The sequence below is a fragment of the Mus caroli genome, chromosome 9, assembly GCF_900094665.2.
Source record: "Mus caroli chromosome 9, CAROLI_EIJ_v1.1, whole genome shotgun sequence".
Lineage (NCBI taxonomy): Eukaryota > Metazoa > Chordata > Mammalia > Rodentia > Muridae > Mus > Mus caroli.
The window spans coordinates 60,960,051-60,967,952 of NC_034578.1; positions in this window are offsets into that span (position 1 = coordinate 60,960,051).

A 7,902-nucleotide genomic window follows, 5' to 3' on the forward strand; every position below is an offset into this window, starting at 1 on the left:
AAAAAAAAAAAAAAAACCTCTGAAGAAGAGACACTCTTGCTTTATAAACAAGGAAACCAAGCCATAGGTGGGTACAGAGTGTACTTGACCTCCTAGGGGAGGCAATAAACGTGTCGGGGTTTGCCTGGAGGGATTGTCCTCAGATCCATGTCTGCAGCCACTCTGTTTTGTTTGTCCTTGCAGCCCCAGAAGCTGGCACCAGTGGCACGGAAGAGACAGTGGTTGCCAATCAACCCACATCAGTGTTCATCTCAGACACCTCTCCCTCACCCGCCCTGGTCAGCTCCTCTCACCAAGCTGCCCATGGCTTTGAGGATTGCCCCCAGATGCTGCAAGCACCACCACGTTGTGAATCCTTGCTGTGTGTCAGTCCTAATGCTGAGGACTTATGTCAATTCATGTCTTGGGATGAGGAGATAGTTCAGTCAGGAGAGTGCTTACCATGAAGGCATGGCTTCAGGACCCATGCCAAAGAGCCGGATGTGGATGGAGGCTTACATCTGTGATCCAAGTGCTGGGGACATGGAGACAAGGGGATCACTGGCCAGCTGAATCAGGGATCTTCAGATGCAGAGAAAGGCAACGTTGTGAAAGTAAAGCAGCCAGTGATGACTGAAGACACGTGATCTCAACCTGTGCCCCCTCCCCAAGTCTGTGTCATTTGAATCCCAGACAGTATGATGAAGTGGTCTTTGTCCTTCCTTCCTTACAAACAAGAAAACCAAGGCTTTGTAGTGGCAATGCCACTACCCCACTAGGGTCCAATGCTTTTTTTTTTTTGCCTGACCCTAAACTCTAGGCCTCCCCTACCTCCACACCTACTCACAGTCCCACCCCTACCAGGTCTCCCATTCTTCAGTTTTGCACCCAGCATATACTAGGCCCACTGGATTAAATCTAATGGAATGTGGGTGGGTGGTCTATGAAAACATGCCATGACCCAGCATTCCAAGTGAAACACTTACGACTCTGAGCCCAAACCTAGAGAAACCTGCTATTTTTGGATGGCCTTGCACAAATATGTGGGCTTCCTTTCTGTAGAAAATGTCAGTGCATTAGTTTCCTAGCTCTCTCCGTCTGCCTGGGCCGAGGAGGGTGACGCAATCAGAGCCTCAGAGTGAGTCACCTCCCGATCAGCTGCCAGACCATCCACACTGCTGATATGGGCTGAGGTACTCGTCCCACCCAGCTCGTGGGTGGCTGAACTTCATGTGCACAGCTTTTCTCTCTCTCTGCTCTCCGCCTTCTCCTTCCCTCTCTCCATTTCTCCTGCTCTTCTTTTCTCTCCTACTTTCTCTCTGGAGAGATTGGATCTCAGCACCCAAAATCTGCCAGGCTGAGTTTGCAAACCCATGTACCTTTGACGTGTGCCACAGAGGGAAGAAATCCCTTTGGGGAATGGCATCATGGGAGGTGACAACAGGGGGTAGGTGGGCGACTGGACCGACCTTTCAGTGGACACAGAAGTTGCTGTCTCTTGAACCAGCTACTGCCACCAGCATCTGCAGCATGCTGGAGAAAAAGGAGAACTGGGTTTCTGAGCCCCTAAACTATGCCTACAACTCTTTATATTCAACATATAGTTGTGTTTCCTGGATTGGGTGAACTGAGCTGTAGACTCCAGTGGCCTCAAGCCAGGGCAACTTTGTGATCAGCTCTCAGGCCCCATGCTGCTGCAGCTAGCAGCCTCTAAGGGACATTCTAAAGGCCAAGGCCCAGGTCTCCAGAGACAGTGGCTGATGTGATGTCATCGATGCTCTAGGTGCCCAATGCCACTGGGCAGCCCAAGGTATGGGGTGGGCTTGCTGTTTGTGTGTGCTTCCCCCTGAAGCTGATGGATCAATTAACTCAGAAAACAATGGATTGACTCGGGAGAAGAAGCAACAGCAGCCAAAAGCTGACTCTGGGGTCTTCATGGATGACAGCTAGCCACGAGCAGTGCTCAGAGAAGGCATAGGATGCTAGCAACTGAGGTCCAGCAGGGCTCACTGGAAGGTTCTTTGCCATCTCTTCTAAAACTCGCCATGTGTGCAACTCTCTAGGCTACTTCCCACACATGGTTTCATGCATGCAAGGTTGCAGAACCAAAATCAAGCATCCATCCAGCATCCATCCAGGATCCATCCAGCATCCATGCAGCATCCATGCAGCATCCATCCAGCATCCATGCAGCATCCATCCAGCTTCCATGCAGCATCCATCCAGCATCCATCCAGCATCCATGCAGCATCCATCCAGCATCCATGCAGCATCCATGCAGCATCCATCCAGCATCCATCCAGCATCCATGCAGCATCCATCCAGCATCCATGCAGCATCCATCCAGCATCCAGGCAGCATCCATCCAGCATCCATCCAGCATCCATTCAGCATCCATCCAGCATCCATCCAGGATCAAGGAGCACCAGTGGTACCCAGAGGCTCCCTTTGCAGCCCTCGGTCCCTGGCCTCCCCTGAGTAGGAGAGGAGTAGTCATACAGGAAAGGACAAACCTCCTGGGAAGGGAGAGGAGTAGCCAGTTGCTATGGCAGCTCCTGCTGAGTTCCCATCAGTAACTCTATAGTGTGGGGCCTTACTACCCAGTAGCACAAACACAGTTGACAAATGACTTAGTATGTATGGCTTATAACACAAGGCACCAGGTTTCTGCCCAAAAAGCCTCTCACAGCTTCCCACTTCTGATAGGGCAAAATTCAAAGGACTTGCAAGACAGTTTGCTTCTTTCCTTTGCTTCATTCCTCCACCTACCTAGTCCCCAGCCTGTCCACTGACCCTCCAAACACACTGGTTCACCCCCACCTCAGGCCCTCGCCATGGCTGTTGGCTTTGCAGACTCTGGCGTATCCGTGCAGCATTCCTTCTGGTCTTTGCAGAAACACAGGCATCTCAACAAGGCCTTCCAAGAACTCTCTAGATGGTAGCAGTGCTTCCTCCCAGAGTCTGCCCACCCTGACTTCACTTTCCTTTGCAGCTCTGATGGCCTCACAGAGTGCCCCTCTCTCTTGTCCCATTTCTTTCCTGCCTGATTCCACCCCACTAAGCTCCATGAGGATAAACTTCTGTGTTTTGTTCTCCCATGAGATAGGTTAGGGTGTCCTGATCTATGTGTGCCCCGAGGGTGGAGGGGGACAATCATTGGCTGCTTCTGCTGTCCTCTGAATGATGACGGATTTGAAGCTTTTCCTTTTAAAGACAAACTGGGCTGGATTTGACTTCATTGCAAGGACGCTTGTCTAGCATGGGGAAAGGGCTGGGTTCCACCCCCAGCATCAAATAAACCAGGCAAGGCAGAATACAGCTACGATCCCGAGCTTAGGAGGTGGAGACAGAGGACCAGAAGCTCAAGGTCACCCTTGGCTATGTGGAGAGCTTGAGGTCAGCCTGAGCTACGGGAGCCCCATCTCAAGCAAACAAAGACAGAACTTTAACTTAAAAAAAGCCAGCCGGGCGTGGTGGCGCACGCCTTTAATCCCAGCACTCGGGAGGCAGAGGCAGGCGGATTTCTGAGTTCGAGGCCAGCCTGTTCTACAAAGTGAGCTCCAGGACAGCCAGAGCTATAAAGAGGAAACCCTGTCTCGAAAAACCAAAAAAAAAAAAAAAAAAAAAAAAGCCTGGCTCCTTGTCCCCCGTCCCTTCTCCTGTAAAAAAAATTATATACAAATTCTAGGGTTTTTCATATCCTTTTCTCTGCCAGCTTCCTCTGCCACCTAACTAATGAAAGCTTGTCAGGAAAATGAATAGATTTTGATAATAAAACACTGAGCCACTGTGTTCTGGAATGTTATGTAAGACATCAGGAGGATGTGGATTTCCTACTCTCTCAGCCTGTACAAACAGGCGGCCACACACACACACACACACCCCCCATACACACATACATACATACACACCATATACACATACACCTACATACACACATCATACATACACATATACACATACACACTGTATACACATACATACGCACATCATGCATGGATACATACATACATACACATATATATACACACATACGTACATACACACCATATATACATACATATACACACACACTATGTAATACTATATACACTACACACACACACACAGAGAACCATTCCATGTTTTCTTTCGCTGTTTGTTGTTTTGATGGATCCCAGGTATACGTTGGGCATGACTGAAATAGAGATGAGAAAAGTGTCGATTTCCAGTTTTCTCTGGTCCTCCAGTGGGACAGGAAGTCAGCTGAGGCCACTTGGTAGACAGCATCCCTCCCAGGGTCAGCTGAGGCCACCGCATCAGCTTCAAGAGAATGTGCATGAGCCCTGACATGCTAGAGAACAGCTGGATGGGAACAGCTGGCATTCAGCCCCCAGAAGGAGGACGGCCTGACTGGAGGCAGTGTGGGGAGGATTGGGACTGAAAGCCTGTTAGGCCCACAGGGAAGCAAGCCTGAGAAGCTGTGAGGTGAACATCCAACCCATCCAGGTACAAGGCCAGAGTGTGAAGCCATGAGTCTTGATAAGACTCACTTATCACACAGACAGGACAAGCCCCCACCTAACCTTAGGGTCTTCCAGATTCTGCCAAAGCTGACATGCAAAGATGCACGTGCTTATAGGTGATGCTCCCTGTCACCTCACAGACGACAACAGCGACATTCTCTCTCTAAAGTGCATTAGCATATAACCGGCACGGTGTCATTGCTTTTAATTCATTCTTTTGTGAGTGTGGGGCGGGGAGTGTTGCATGTAGAGACCATAGGTTACCTTAGGTATTATTCTCCAGGCACTGTCCACTCTGTTTTCTGAGTCTCTCGCTGGCCTGGGGCTCACCAGTTGGTCTAGGCTGGGTAATCAGTGGTCTCCAAGGACCCACCTATCTCTCCCTCTGCAGAGCTGGAGTCAGGAGCATGCATCACACACCTGGCTTTTCCTGAGGCAGGACTGAACTTGAATCCTCACGCTTGCAAGACAGGCCCTTAGTGACTGACCTTGACTCTTTACAACGTAGCCAGCAGACATGAACTGAAGGACAGGCTCTAGGCCATTGTGTTACCAGAGAGATGCAGCTCTATCCTTCACTTAAAAAGCATAAAACTTGAAAGCTGCCCTAGGCGGTACATATACATGAATTCAAGCCATCTGAATTGTAGGGAGGTCTCTCCACATTGGCACAAATAATCTCTTGGAGCGAACCATTCTTTCTAGAGGCCAAATTGTGACTTTCAGAGTGTGTGATGGTGTCTTTGGCCTCCAGCCCGGTATCCAAGCTGTGACAATCCTCTGGCATCACCAGCTCCCTGCGCCCCCCACCCCCCCTGAGAACCCTCTGTAGTCGTGGTTGTCTCGGGTTGGGTCACTGACATACTTCATGGGCGAGGTTGCAGAGTTGGGACTCAGTGACTCTCTCACAGGGTCTCCCCAGGCAGGAATCCTCACAGTGTTCCCTGCTTTCAGATACAAAAGTCCCATTTGTCACCACTTAGAATCAGTCTGACAGGGAAAAGAAACACATTTGTCCCAGCCCAGTTGGGAAGGCAATTCAATAAAGTTCACCTTGTGTAAGTAGACTGTTTTTATAAAATGTTTTTAGAAGTTTCAAAGCTAGGTTTCATTATTCTATCTTCATACATACATGTTTTACTTTGGTATTTACTTTTATCCTGCTTCCTCCCCTCCCTCCCCCATCCTTCCCCATCCTCCCCCATCTTCCCCTCCCCCTTGATGGGTCCCTTCCTTCCCCCAAGCAGTCTTTCCCTTCTGTATATTTACTTATTATTTTATTTTTTGTACATGTGTGTGTGCACCTGAGTGTGTGTCTAGGCCCCATGTGTGTGCAGAAGCCCCCAGATCTCAGAAGAGGGAACTGGATCCCAGGGAACCGAAGTTACATGAAGTCACGTGTAACTTCAGGTGGCTGTGAATTGCCATGTGGGTGCTGGGAACTGAGCCCAGTTCTTCAAGGGCAGCAGTGCATACTCATAACCACTGAGCTTCAGCAGTGGACATCCTGCCAACCGTGTGTCAGATTCCTCATTACCCACATCCCATCTTTCCTTTCGGTAAGGACAGCCATTTTAACTAGGTCAGCAGGATTCTTTTAAAGCAGTTTTAACTTGAGTTTCCTTGGTACTTAAGGTTGTTAAATACTTAAAAGGCATATTTACTGGCCATTGAGAACTCTCTGTCTTTTAGTTCACTATTTTACTTCGTCGATGATTTGTGCTTAGCGTTGGTTTTTGAAGTTCTTCGCATGATTTGGATATTAGCCGTGTCTGGCACACCGCTGGCAAATGTCTTGCCCGGTTTGTAGGGTGCCTCTTTGCTGCTTGTTTCTTTCACTACACAGAAGCTTTTGAACGTCAGGTGATACCATCTGTCTCCCCACGTGATCAGAGTCCTTTCCGGAACATTCTTACCTGTGCCTATGCTTTCAAGTATTTCCTGTTCTCTAGGGGTTATGACGTTTTGGGTCTTTAAGATCTTTGGTCCCTCTTGAATAGTTGGCCCTGGCTGATGCTGGTGTTTAGAAGGTGGATGGAGTCTTGCTAGAGAAAATGGGTCACTGGGAGTGAGTCCTGAGTGGTTGCTTTATTTTTAATTGTTATTTATTTTTAGGGGAAGCATGCCATAACACGCATGAGGAAGTCTGAAGACAACTGATCAACCAGCCTGCCTTCATCTTAGGCTTCACAGCCATCTTATAGTAAAGACAAACTAGGTTCATTCCTGTTTATGATTAAATCTGTTTCTCAAGGATTGGACAATGGCCTACTTGAAACCTTAACTACAAATAGTTTTATACTGCCTGATCCAGCCATGTCTTTGTTTCAGAAGATTATTATAACCATGTCACTATAACAACATGGTTATAATCACTTGTAACTATGTCTTTGATTCAGGAGGCTGTTAGGACCAACTTGTTACACTTATGTTCTGTTTCTGTAACCGCATCAATTTGCCTGCCTAATCCCCCATTTAGTAACCCTGAACTATAAAAGCCCTTATCTTCTTCATGTCCATTGCTGATCTCTTAAATCCCACCTTTTGGGAGAGACAGCTCACGTACACCATGCTTCTATTTTTTAAGTTTCTTCCCTTGGGATGTTCACCAGACACACACTGGACAAGAAAGGATGAAGCAAAATCCAAAACAGGTGGGTCAGAGGATCCTAGGGGCGGGGTGGGGAGGGTCTCCTTGGAAGATTTCAGGGTTACAGCCCTTCAATGTTACAGCTCTTTTAGAAAATAGCTCTCTTAAACAAGAGTCAGCAGAAAAAACCTTGTCTATGCACACTTAATTTGTGATGAATCAAAGGCTATATATATGATCCTTGGAGAGTGGGAAGGGTTCTTCTTAGGGTGAAGTTTCATTGGCTGAGGTTTAAGTTTCTGAGGATGCCTCATTTGCATGGAGAGGCATTCCAGGAAGTTGAACCTGTAATTACATGACACTCCTCAGGTAGAGACGGACAGTCAGTTTCCCCTGATCGGGCAGAGAAGAAGCCCTGCTAAAAAGAAAAAGAAAAAGGGAGTCCTTCATTTTGCCCGAAGCTCAGGAAAGCTGTCCAGACATGGTAGACTACAACCTTGGTAGTGAGGTACAATAGCACATACATTTTAAAAGCTTGCTTTAAATGATTTGGACACGATGATTTGGGTTGATGGCCCTTCTCTTCTCACCTGTGGGAGTAACACAACTTGCCTAGGTCTGCCCTTCCATCCACGTGGGTCCTAGGGATTGAACTTAAGCCATCAAACTTGGCAGATAGGCAGCCTTACCTGCTGAACCCTCTCGCTAGCCCAAGCCTTGAGGTCTTATAGCCCTACACTTCTTCTTCTTCTTCTTCTTCTTCTTCTTCTTCTTCTTCTTCTTCTTCTTCTTCTTCTTCTTCTTCTTCTTCTTCTTCTTCTTCTTCTT